Source organism: Salvelinus alpinus, chromosome 5 (assembly GCF_045679555.1).
Source record: "Salvelinus alpinus chromosome 5, SLU_Salpinus.1, whole genome shotgun sequence".
NCBI lineage: Eukaryota > Metazoa > Chordata > Actinopteri > Salmoniformes > Salmonidae > Salvelinus > Salvelinus alpinus.
The window spans coordinates 14,053,970-14,067,618 of NC_092090.1; positions in this window are offsets into that span (position 1 = coordinate 14,053,970).

Below are 13,649 nucleotides of genomic sequence, written 5' to 3' on the forward strand. Positions count from 1 at the left end.
AGCCATGTTTTGCTTCCCTGTTTATGTACATTGATTGTTAGAGGGAGACGTAGGCCTATAAAGGACAATGATAAGACTCACTCTTTAATAGATCTGACCTAAAGGTTACAACCTACTGTCATCCAGGCCTTTATCTATCTTTCTCTATTGGCAGTATTGATGCAGGTCTTTGAACACTAGTCCTGTGCGCGCACACACGCACGCACGCACGCACGCACGCACGCACGCACGCACGCACGCACACACACACACACACACACACACACACACACACACACACACACACACACACACACACACACACACACACACACACACACACACACACACACACACACACACACACACACACACACACACACAGAGCACAATCGTTGATTATTTCTCGATTTCCAACCATTCAGTCAGATTTGATCAGTGTGTTTGCACTGTGTGTGCATTTTTGTTAGTGTCTTCAGAAAGTATTCAGACCCCTTGACTTTTCCCACATTTTAGTTTAATTACAGCCTGAATTAAAAATGGATTGAATGGAGATGTTAGTTTGTCACTGGCCGACACACAATACCCCATCATGTCAAAGTCGAATTATGTTTTTCCAAAAACAATCTAATAAATACAAAGGAAAAAGCTGAAATGTCTTGAGTCAATAAGTATTCAACCCTTTTGTTATGACCTGAATACGTTCAGGAGTAAAAATGTTCTGAACATGTTGCATAGACTCGGTCTGTGTGCAATGATAGTGTCTGACATGATTTTTGAATGACTACCTCATCTCTGTACCTGTCACGAACGTCGTCAGGGTGGAAATGACCGGACCAAGGTGCAGCGTGGTGGGCGTACATTTCTTTTTATTATGAATGTCGCCAACAAAAACAAGAAACAACAAAAAACGAACGTGAAGCTGACTGGGGCTATACAGGCCACTAACACAGACAACCACCCACAACTAAGGTGGCAAAACAGGCTGCCTAAGTATGATTCCCAATCAGAGACAATGATAGACAGCTGTCCCTGATTGAGAACCAAAACATAGAAACAGAAAACATAGAAATAAAGAAACTAGAATTCCCACCCTAGTCACACCCTGGCCTAACCAAAATAGAGAATAAAAGCCTCTCTATGGCCAGGGCGTGACAGTACCCCACTCATCAAATTATTTGTAAGGTCCCTTAGTCGAGCAGTGAATTTCAAACCCAGATTCAACCACAAAGACCCAGGGAGGTTTTCCAATGACTCGCAAAGAAGGGCAATGTCCCTTTTGAGCATGGTGAAGTATCAATACACCCCAGTCATTACAAAGATACAGGCGTCCTTCCTAACCCAGTTGCCAGAGAGGAAGGAAACCGCTCAGGGATTTCACCGTGATGAAAGTGGTGACTTTAAAACAGTTACAGAGTTGAATGGCTGTGATAGCAGGATCAACAACCTTGTAGTTATTCCACAAAACTAACCTAATTGACAGAATAGAAATATTCCATAACATGCATCCTGTTTGCAACAAGGCACTAAAGTAATACTGCAAAAAACATGTGGCAAAGCAATTCACTTTAAGTCCTGAATACAAAGTGTTATGGTTGGGGCAAATCCAATACAACACATTACTGAGTACCACTCTCCATATATCCAAACAGTGGTGGCAGCATCATGTTATGGGTATGCTTGTAATCTTTAAGGACAGGGTAGGTTTTCAGGATAAAAAAGAAATGGAAGCACTGGCAAAATCCTTGACGAAAACCTGCTTCAGTCTGCTTTCCACCAGACACTGGGAGATGAATTCACCTTCCAGCAGGACAATAACCTAAAACACAAGGCCAAATCCACACTGGAGTTGCTTAACAAGAAGATGGTGAATGTTCCTGAGTGGCCGAGATACAGTTTTGACTTAAATCTACTTGTAAATCTATAGCAAGACCTGAAAATGGTTGTCTAGCAATGATCAACAATCAATTTGACAGAAGTTTTAAAAAAAGTATGAGCAAGTGTTGCACAATCCAGGTGTGGAAAGCTCTTCGAGACTTACCCAGAAATACTCACAGCTTTAATCGCTGCCAAAGGTGCTTCTACAACGTATTGACTCAGGGGTGTGAATACTTTGTGTAAATCAGATATTTATGTATTTCATTTTAATTTCAAAAAAATTCTAAAAACATGTTTTCCCTTTGTCATTATGGGGTATTGTGTGTAGTATGGGTGAGAAAAAATACATGTAATGAATGTTGAATTGAGGCTGTAACACATAACTTAACGTGTAATAAGTCAAGGGGTATGAAGGCACTGTAGCTATATGTACAGAAGTAACCCTAATCCTGAAGTTCATTTATTTGATTTAACGTTGAATTGAACCAGGTAGCTACAGTAGTTCCATTTGAGGTCAGAATACCTCTTTCCAAAGGGACACCTATAAGTCCTCAGTACAATACAGTGTAAGTGCAGTGTATCAATGAGTCATTTCAATACTGTAACATTGTACCTACATTAATTAATACACAGGAATAAGAACACTGTAACATGAATTAATAATGAATCCCTAATATTCTTAAAACTGTTTTCAGATATATGATAACTAATGAGCTAATGAGCTAATTTAGCTGAAGATGAAGGAATCCTGATACGTGTGTACAGTTAATGACGGTGGCGGCTGTTTCCTGTTTGTGGATCATTTCCCCATTTATTTTGCCTCTATAATTGCCTAATTAATGTATGACATTTTGATTGTCGTGTTTACTGTTTACCTCTGAGCGAGCGGCGTAATCCGGATCTATTTGTCTGTTTGAGGAAGGATACATCTTGTTGAATAATGCATGGCGCATCACAACAGACAGTGGTGCGGTATGAATTATAACGCGCTGGTGAGATGATAACTCCCTCTGACTAGCCCGAAGACGTGGCGAGGAGGTATAAAAATGAATCCCTCCAAAGCTTTCACTACTTCACCTTTAATGAAAGAGAGAGGAGAGAGGATGTGCGGATGTCAGAAAGCTCTGTGTCTCGTTAAAACCTGGGAGACAGGGGGTGAAGAGACGGTGGGTTCTGTCTGCACGCCCCATTTGACTCAGAAATATGGCTTCATTGAGTATGGATTGGACTTTTCCCCCCTCTATGCTTTCTGTGTGTGGGTGGGTGTGCTTGTGCGTGTGCGTGCATGCGTGAGTGAGTGAAGCAACCCACTCTGTCAGGTTAAAGTGCTGAACAGCCGAAGGCGAGGGATGGAAGGTAGAGAGACAGAGAGAGAGGAAGGTGAGGGATGGAAGGTAGAGAGAGGAAGGTGAGGGATGGAAGGTAGAGAGAGGAAGGTGAGGGATGGAAGGTAGAGAGACAGAGAGGAAGGTGAGGGATGGAAGGTAGAGAGAGGAAGGTGAGGGATGGAAGGTAGAGAGACAGAGAGGAGGGTGAGGGATGGAAGGTAGAGAGACAGAGAGAGGAGGGTGAGGGATGGAAGGTAGAGCGACAGAGAGGAGGGTGAGGGATGGAAGGTAGAGAGACAGAGAGAGAGGAAGGTGAGGGATGGAAGGTAGAGAGAGGAAGGTGAGGGATGGAAGGTAGAGAGAGGAAGGTGAGGGATGGAAGGTAGAGAGACAGAGAGGAAGGTGAGGGATGGAAGGTAGAGAGAGGAAGGTGAGGGATGGAAGGTAGAGAGACAGAGAGGAGGGTGAGGGATGGAAGGTAGAGAGACAGAGAGAGGAGGGTGAGGGATGGAAGGTAGAGCGACAGAGAGGAGGGTGAGGGATGGAAGGTAGAGCGACAGAGAGGAGGGTGAGGGATGGAAGGTAGAGCGACAGAGAGGAGGGTGAGGGATGGAAGGTAGAGAGACAGAGAGAGGAGGGTGAGGGATGGACGGTAGAGCGACAGAGAGGAGGATGAGGGATGGAAGGTAGAGCGACAGAGAGAGGAAGGTGAGGGATGGACGGTAGAGAGACAGAGAGAGATGAAGGTGAGGGATGGAAGGTAGAGACAGAGAGAGAGGAGAGAGGAAAAAGGGAGGGGCGGGTCGTAGACGAAGCCCATTTTGAGAGCTTGTTAAATATCGATCAGCGAGCTCTGTGTGCTCTTGTTCTTATCTAACCAGCCTTACACAGGGAGAGCACACGTAGAGGGAGGAAGGAAGGAATGGAGGGAGGGAGAGAAGAATGGAGGGAGGTAGGGAGAGAGAGGTGAGGAGAGTCTCGGGAGACTGCAGTCTGTTTGCCCAGTGTTTACTGCTCAGCTCCAAGGTTTAGAAACAGCCTCATCAGCTCTCATCTCTCTTTTTCTCTCATCTTTCTCTCCTTCTGAGGTGGCCTTTGATGGTTTATTTCTCTATCCACCCCCCCTCTCTATCCATCCCCCCTCTCTATCCATCCCCCTCTCTCTCCATCCCCCTCTCTCTCCATCCCCCCTCTCTCTCCATCCCTCTCTCTATCCATCCCCCCTCTCTCTCCAGCCCCCCTCTCTCTATCCATCCCCCCTCTCTCTCCATCCCCCCTCTCTCTCCATCCCCCTCTCTCTCCATCCCCCCTCTCTCTCCAGCCCCCCTCTCTCTCCATCCCCCCTCTCTATCCATCCCACCTCTCTATCCATCCCCCCTCTCTATCCATCCCCCCTCTCTATCCACCCCCCCTCTCTATCCACCCCCCCTCTCTCTCCATCCCCCCTCTCTCTCCATCCCCCCTCTCTCTCCATCCCCCCCTCTCTCTCCATCCCCCCTCTCTCTCCATCCCCCCTCTCTCTCCACCCCCCCTCTCTATCCACCCCCCCTCTCTATCCATCCCCCCTCTCTATCCATCCCCCTCTCTCTCCATCCCCCCTCTCTCTCCATCCCCCCTCTCTATCCATCCCCCCTCTCTCTCCATCCCCCCTCTCTCTCCATCACCCCCTCTCTCTCCATCCCCCCCTCTCTCCATCCCCCCTCTCTCTCCATCCCCCCTCTCTCTCCATCCCCCCTCTCTATCCATCCCCCCTCTCTCTCCATCCCCCCTCTCTATCCATCCCCCCTCTCTCTCCATCCCCCCTCTCTATCCACCCCCCCTCTCTCTCCATCCCCCCTCTCTATCCATCCCCCTCTCTCTCCATCCCCCTCTCTCTCCATCCCCCCTCTTTATCCACCCCCCTCTCTATCATCCCCCCTCTCTATCCATCCCCCCTCTCTATCCATCCCCCCTCTCTATCCATCCCCCCTCTCTCTCCATCCCCCCTCTCTCTCCATCCCACCTCTCTATCCATCCCCCCTCTCTATCCATCCCCCCTCTCTCTCCAGCCCCCCTCTCTATCCATCCCCCCTCTCTCTCCAGCCCCCCTCTCTCTCCATCCCCCCTCTCTCTCCATCCCCCTCTCTCTCCATCCCCCCTCTCTATCCAGCCCCCCTCTCTCTCCATCCCCCCTCTCTCTCCATCCCCCCTCTCTCTCCAGCCCCCCTCTCTCTCCATCCCACCTCTCTCTCCATCCCCCCTCTCTCTCCATCCCCCCTCTCTCTCCAGCCCCCCTCTCTCTATCCATCCCCCCTCTCTCTCCAGCCCCCCTCTCTCTCCATCCCCCCTCTCTCTCCAGCCCCCCTCTCTCTCCATCCCCCCTCTCTCTCCATCCCTCTCTCTATCCATCCCCCCTCTCTCTCCAGCCCCCCTCTCTCTATCCATCCCCCCTCTCTATCCATCCCCCCTCTCTCTCCAGCCCCCTCTCTCTCCAGCCCCCCTCTCTCTCCAGCCCCCTCTCTCTCCAGCCCCCTCTCTCTCCAGCCCCCCTCTCTCTCCATCCCCCCTCTCTATCCATCCCCCCTCTCTATCCATCCCCCCTCTCTATCCACCCCCCCTCTCTATCCAGCCCCCCTCTCTCTCCATCCCCCCTCTCTCTCCATCCCCCCTCTCTCTCCAGCCCCTCTCTCTCTCCAGTCCCCCTCTCTCTCCATCCCCCCTCTCTCTCCATCCCCTCTCTCTCTCCAGCCCCCCTCGCTATCCATCCCCCCTCTCTCTCCATCCCCCCTCTCTCTCCATCCCCCCTCTCTCTCCATCCCCCCTCTCTCTCCAGCCCCTCTCTCTCTCCATCCCCCCTCTCTCTCCAGCCCCTCTCTCTCTCCATCCCCCCTCTCTCTCCATCCCCCCTCTCTCTCCAGCCCCTCTCTCTCTCCAGCCCCCCTCCATGTCTGTGCTGTTTCCCCCCCTTCAGTTCATTTGTGTGCTCGAGGCCTGTTGTGAGTCCCCGATGTCCTGTATGTTTGTTCCTCAGGGTTCCCTGTCCAACACTCCTCCTCTGTGGGTCCATCTAGACCAGGGTTCCCTGTCCAACACTCCTCCTCTGTGGGTCCATCTAGACCAGGGTTCCCTGTCCAACACTCCTCCTCTGTGGGTCCATCTAGACCAGGGTTCCCTGTCCAACACTCCTCCTCTGTGGGTCCATCTAGACCAGGGTTCCCTGTCCAACACTCCTCCTCTGTGGGTCCATCTAGACCAGGGTTCCCTGTCCAACACTCCTCCTCTGTGGGTCCATCTAGACCAGGGTTCCCTGTCCAACACTCCTCCTCTGTGGGTCCATCTAGACCAGGGTTCCCTGTCCAACACTCCTCCTCTGTGGGTCCATCTAGACCAGGGTTCCCTGTCCAACACTCCTCCTCTGTGGGTCCATCTAGACCAGGGTTCCCTGTCCAACACTCCTCCTCTGTGGGTCCATCTAGACCAGGGTTCCCTGTCCAACACTCCTCCTCTGTGGGTCCATCTAGACCAGGGTTCCCTGTCCAACACTCCTCCTCTGTGGGTCCATCTAGACCAGGGTTCCCTGTCCAACACTCCTCCTCTGTGGGTCCATCTAGACCAGGGTTCCCTGTCCAACACTCCTCCTCTGTGGGTCCATCTAGACCAGGGTTCCCTGTCCAACACTCCTCCTCTGTGGGTCCATCTAGACCAGGGTTCCCTGTCCAACACTCCTCCTCTGTGGGTCCATCTAGACCAGGGTTCCCTGTCCAACACTCCTCCTCTGTGGGTCCATCTAGACCAGGGTTCCCTGTCCAACACTCCTCCTCTGTGGGTCCATCTAGACCAGGGTTCCCTGTCCAACACTCCTCCTCTGTGGGTCCATCTAGACCAGGGTTCCCTGTCCAACACTCCTCCTCTGTGGGTCCATCTAGACCAGGGTTCCCTGTCCAACACTCCTCCTCTGTGGGTCCATCTAGACCAGGGTTCCCTGTCCAACACTCCTCCTCTGTGGGTCCATCTAGACCAGGGTTCCCTGTCCAACACTCCTCCTCTGTGGGTCCATCTAGACCAGGGTTCCCTGTCCAACACTCCTCCTCTGTGGGTCCATCTAGACCAGGGTTCCCTGTCCAACACTCCTCCTCTGTGGGTCCATCTAGACCAGGGTTCCCTGTCCAACACTCCTCCTCTGTGGGTCCATCTAGACCAGGGTTCCCTGTCCAACACTCCTCCTCTGTGGGTCCATCTAGACCAGGGTTCCCTGTCCAACACTCCTCCTCTGTGGGTCCATCTAGACCAGGGTTCCCTGTCCAACACTCCTCCTCTGTGGGTCCATCTAGACCAGGGTTCCCTGTCCAACACTCCTCCTCTGTGGGTCCATCTAGACCAGGGTTCCCTGTCCAACACTCCTCCTCTGTGGGTCCATCTAGACCAGGGTTCCCTGTCCAACACTCCTCCTCTGTGGGTCCATCTAGACCAGGGTTCCCTGTCCAACACTCCTCCTCTGTGGGTCCATCTAGACCAGGGTTCCCTGTCCAACACTCCTCCTCTGTGGGTCCATCTAGACCAGGGTTCCCTGTCCAACACTCCTCCTCTGTGGGTCCATCTAGACCAGGGTTCCCTGTCCAACACTCCTCCTCTGTGGGTCCATCTAGACCAGGGTTCCCTGTCCAACACTCCTCCTCTGTGGGTCCATCTAGACCAGGGTTCCCTGTCCAACACTCCTCCTCTGTGGGTCCATCTAGACCAGGGTTCCCTGTCCAACACTCCTCCTCTGTGGGTCCATCTAGACCAGGGTTCCCTGTCCAACACTCCTCCTCTGTGGGTCCATCTAGACCAGGGTTCCCTGTCCAACACTCCTCCTCTGTGGGTCCATCTAGACCAGGGTTCCCTGTCCAACACTCCTCCTCTGTGGGTCCATCTAGACCAGGGTTCCCTGTCCAACACTCCTCCTCTGTGGGTCCATCTAGACCAGGGTTCCCTGTCCAACACTCCTCCTCTGTGGGTCCATCTAGACCAGGGTTCCCTGTCCAACACTCCTCCTCTGTGGGTCCATCTAGACCAGGGTTCCCTGTCCAACACTCCTCCTCTGTGGGTCCATCTAGACCAGGGTTCCCTGTCCAACACTCCTCCTCTGTGGGTCCATCTAGACCAGGGTTCCCTGTCCAACACTCCTCCTCTGTGGGTCCATCTAGACCAGGGTTCCCTGTCCAACACTCCTCCTCTGTGGGTCCATCTAGACCAGGGTTCCCTGTCCAACACTCCTCCTCTGTGGGTCCATCTAGACCAGGGTTCCCTGTCCAACACTCCTCCTCTGTGGGTCCATCTAGACCAGGGTTCCCTGTCCAACACTCCTCCTCTGTGGGTCCATCTAGACCAGGGTTCCCTGTCCAACACTCCTCCTCTGTGGGTCCATCTAGACCAGGGTTCCCTGTCCAACACTCCTCCTCTGTGGGTCCATCTAGACCAGGGTTCCCTGTCCAACACTCCTCCTCTGTGGGTCCATCTAGACCAGGGTTCCCTGTCCAACACTCCTCCTCTGTGGGTCCATCTAGACCAGGGTTCCCTGTCCAACACTCCTCCTCTGTGGGTCCATCTAGACCAGGGTTCCCTGTCCAACACTCCTCCTCTGTGGGTCCATCTAGACCAGGGTTCCCTGTCCAACACTCCTCCTCTGTGGGTCCATCTAGACCAGGGTTCCCTGTCCAACACTCCTCCTCTGTGGGTCCATCTAGACCAGGGTTCCCTGTCCAACACTCCTCCTCTGTGGGTCCATCTAGACCAGGGTTCCCTGTCCAACACTCCTCCTCTGTGGGTCCATCTAGACCAGGGTTCCCCAATAGGTGGCCCAAGTCTTCTGAGAATAAAAAATATGTAATTGTTGGACATTAAAGACTAAAATCACCAGAAAATCTGCTCAAAGATATTTTAATTTAGGAAATCTGTTCCCAAGTATTCCCACACATAAGTAGAGAAGTAAATGTAACCAAGGTTTGAAATTAGTGTCGTATTTGTTTGGGTTTCTTGATGTCAATTTGCAGTATTTTTTTGATTATGTTACAGCCCCCCGACCATCCGCTCAATCATTTTTTTTCTCCTTTACCAAGATAATCCATCCACCTGACAGGTGTGGCATAGCAACAAGCTGATTAAACAGCATGATCATTGTGCTGGGGACAATAAAAGACCACTTTAAAATGTGCAGTTTTGTCACAGATGTGCCAATTTTTTTCTGTAGTGTGCAATTGGCAGTACATCCAACAGGCCTCACGTGTAACCATTATTTCTGTCTGTAATAAAGCCCTTTGTGGGGAAAACTCATTCTGATTGGCCTACTTGTAATGGTTACCCAAAGTATCTGCACTGACCCTACACAGTATATACTGTACACACCCACCAGTCATGATATACTGACACCAGGGTTAACACTCTTACAATAAGTTCCATGGAATCTTCAGTGACAGGACACCTGTTTAACGTCCCATCTGAAAGACAGAACCCTACACAGGGCAATGTCCCCAATGATTTATTTTTTTAACAGAAGAAAGAGTGCCTCCTACTGGCCCTCTGGCACTGCTTCCAGAAGCATCTGGTCTCCCATCCAGGGACCAACCCTGCTTAGCTTCAGAAGCAAGCCAGCAGTGGGATGCAGGGTGGTATACTGCTGGTCTGATTTGACCAGTAACACAGAACCCAATATGGTGAACAGTAAGACACAGTGGATCAGGCTTGTTACAGGTCTTATGAATACAGGAGAAGACATGCAGAGATAATACTTCTCTTAACCAATTTCACTGACGAAAGGCAATGCCAATTCCCCATGTTTTAACTTCAGGATCTGTCACAATAATGTAGCTGTTCATCTTTGACATGCATGGTCAAATACAATGAGTATTTGCGCACCTGCACATTTACCTGTTAATGCAAATTGTGCCTTGGGCTATTTACCCACCCACAAACACACAGAACCATCTCCGTCTGTGTGAGATGTGGGATTATTTGTGTGTTCTGTGAGGATTCTGTGGAGGAGGTAGAGAGGGGGGGTGGAGGAGGTAGAGAGGGGGGTGGAGGAAGTAGAGAGGGGGGTGGGTGGAGGTAGAGAGGGGGGTGGGTGGAGGAGGTAGAGAGGGGGGTGGGTGTAGGTAGAGAGGGGGGGTGGAGGTAGAGAGGGGGGTGGGTGTAGGTAGAGAGGGGGGGTGGAGGAGGTAGAGAGGGGGGTGGGTGTAGGTAGAGAGGGGGGGGTGGAGGAGGTAGAGAGGGGGGTGGGTGGAGGTAGAGGGGGGGGGGTGGAGGAGGTAGAGAGGGGGTGGGTGGAGGTAGAGAGGGGGGGTGGAGGAGGTAGAGAGGGGGTGGAGGAGGTAGAGAGGGGGGTGGGTGTAGGTAGAGAGGGGGTGGAGGAGGTAGAGAGGGGGGTGGGTGGAGGTAGAGAGGGGGGGTGGAGGAGGTAGAGAGGGGGGTGGGTGGAGGTAGAGAGGGGGGGTGGGTGGAGGTAGAGAGGGGGGGTGGAGGAGGTAGAGAGGGGGGGTGGGTGGAGGTAGAGAGGGGGGGTGGAGGAGGTAGAGAGGGGGGTGGGTGGAGGTAGAGAGGGGGGGTGGGTGGAGGTAGAGAGGGGGGGTGGGTGGAGGTAGAGAGGGGGGGTGGGTGGAGGTAGAGAGGGGGGGTGGAGGAGGTAGAGAGGGGGGGTGGGTGGAGGTAGAGAGGGGGGGTGGGTGGAGGTAGAGAGGGGGGTGGGTGGAGGAGGTAGAGAGGGGGGTGGGTGTAGGTAGAGAGGGGGGTGGGTGGAGGAGGTAGAGAGGGGGGTGGGTGTAGGTAGAGAGGGGGGTGGGTGGAGGAGGTAGAGAGGGGGGTGGGTGTAGGTAGAGAGGGGGGGTGGAGGTAGAGAGGGGGGTGGGTGTAGGTAGAGAGGGGGGGTGGAGGAGGTAGAGAGGGGGGTGGGTGTAGGTAGAGAGGGGGGGGTGGAGGAGGTAGAGAGGGGGGTGGGTGGAGGTAGAGGGGGGGGGTGGAGGAGGTAGAGAGGGGGTGGGTGGAGGTAGAGAGGGGGGGTGGAGGAGGTAGAGAGGGGGTGGAGGAGGTAGAGAGGGGGGTGGGTGTAGGTAGAGAGGGGGTGGAGGAGGTAGAGAGGGGGGTGGGTGGAGGTAGAGAGGGGGGGTGGAGGAGGTAGAGAGGGGGGTGGGTGGAGGTAGAGAGGGGGGGTGGGTGGAGGTAGAGAGGGGGGGTGGAGGAGGTAGAGAGGGGGGGTGGGTGGAGGTAGAGAGGGGGGGTGGAGGAGGTAGAGAGGGGGGTGGGTGGAGGTAGAGAGGGGGGGTGGGTGGAGGTAGAGAGGGGGGGTGGGTGGAGGTAGAGAGGGGGGGTGGGTGGAGGTAGAGAGGGGGGGTGGAGGAGGTAGAGAGGGGGGGTGGGTGGAGGTAGAGAGGGGGGGTGGGTGGAGGTAGAGAGGGGGGGTGGGTGGTGTTAGAGAGGGGGGTGGAGGAGGTAGAGGGGGGTGGGTGGAGGTAGAGAGGGGGGGTGGGTGGTGTTAGAGAGGGGGGTGGAGGAGGTAGAGGGGGGTGGGTGGAGGAGGTAGAGAGGGGGGTGGGTGTAGGTAGAGAGGGGGGGTGGAGGAGGTAGAGAGGGGGGTGGGTGGAGGTAGAGAGGGGGGGTGGAGGAGGTAGAGGGGGGGTGGGTGGAGGTAGAGGGGGGGGTGGAGGAGGTAGAGAGGGGGGTGGAGGAGGTAGAGAGGGGGGGTGGAGGAGGTAGAGAGGGGGGGTGGGTGGAGGTAGAGAGGGGGGGTGGAGGAGGTAGAGAGGGGGGTGGGTGGAGGTAGAGAGGGGGGGTGGAGGAGGTAGAGAGGGGGGGTGGGTGGAGGTAGAGAGGGGGGGTGGGTGGAGGTAGAGAGGGGGGGTGGGTGGTGGTAGAGAGGGGGGTGGAGGAGGTAGAGGGGGGTGGGTGGAGGAGGTAGAGGGGGGGGTTGGAGGAGGTAGAGAGGGGGGTGGGTGGAGGTAGAGAGGGGGGGGTGGAGGAGGTAGAGAGGGGGGGTGGGTGGAGGTAGAGGGGGGGGTGGAGGAGGTAGAGAGGGGGGTGGAGAAGGTAGAGAGGGGGGTGGGTGTAGGTAGAGAGGGGGGGTGGAGGAGGTAGAGAGGGGGGTGGGTGGAGGTAGAGAGGGGGGGTGGGTGGAGGTAGAGAGGGGGGGTGGAGGAGGTAGAGAGGGGGGGTGGGTGGAGGTAGAGAGGGGGGGTGGAGGAGGTAGAGAGGGGGGTGGGTGGAGGTAGAGAGGGGGGGTGGAGGAGGTAGAGAGGGGGGGTGGGTGGAGGTAGAGAGGGGGGGTGGGTGGAGGTAGAGAGGGGGGGTGGGTGGAGGTAGAGGGGGGTGGGTGGAGGAGGTAGAGAGGGGGGTGGGTGTAGGTAGAGAGGGGGGGTGGAGGAGGTAGAGAGGGGGGGTGGAGGAGGTAGAGAGGGGGGATGGAGGAGGTAGAGAGGGGGGGTGGGTGGAGGTAGAGAGGGGGGGTGGGTGGTGGTAGAGAGCGGGGTGGAGGAGGTAGAGAGGGGGGTGGGTGGAGGTAGAGGGGGGTGGATGGAGGAGGTAGAGAGGGGGGGGGGTGGAGGTAGAGAGGGGGGGGTGGAGGTAGAGAGGGGGGGTGGGTGGAGGTAGAGAGGGGGGGTGGAGGAGGTAGAGAGGGGGGGTGGGTGGAGGTAGAGAGGGGGGGTAGAGGAGGTAGAGAGGGGGGGTGGAGGAGGTAGAGAGGGGGGGTGGGTGGAGGTAGAGGGGGGTGGATGGAGGAGGTAGAGAGGGGGGGGTGGGTGGAGGTAGAGAGGGGGGGTGGGTGGAGGTAGAGAGGGGGGGTGGGTGGAGGTAGAGAGGGGGGGTGGGTGGAGGTAGAGAGGGGGGTGGGTGGAGGAAGTAGAGAAAGAGGGAGGAGGAAGTAGAGAAAGAGGGTGGAGGAAGTAGAGAAAGAGGGAGGAGGAAGTAGAGAAAGAGGGAGGAGGAAGTAGAGAAAGAGGGTGGAGGAAGTCGAGAAAGAGGGAGGAGGAAGTAGAGAAAGAGGGAGGAGGAAGTAGAGAAAGAGGGAGGAGGAGGTAGAGAAAGAGGGTGGAGGAAGTAGAGAAAGAGGGAGGAGGAAGTAGAGAAAGAGGGAGGAGGAGGTAGAGAAAGAGGGTGGAGGAAGTAGAGAAAGAGGGAGGAGGAAGTAGAGAAAGAGGGAGGAGGAGGTAGAGAAAGAGGGAGGAGGAGGTAGAGAAAGAGGGAGGAGGAAGTAGAGAAAGAGGGAGGAGGAAGAAACACTAAAGGGGAACAGCCTCTAACATCTTTATGTCACATTAAAGTAAAGAAGAAAAAAAAATATGATTAAACAACAAAACAAAAACAGACCGAAAACCGCTCCCGTCTTCAAGGGCATTCTGGCACTCTCGGTTTTGTGTAGCGACGCCGAACACGAGCTATGCTAATCAGGCCTCCTATTTGCATAATTAGAAAAAAGTAACTCTATTATTATTAAGAAGCAAAAAAAGCCTGACTGGG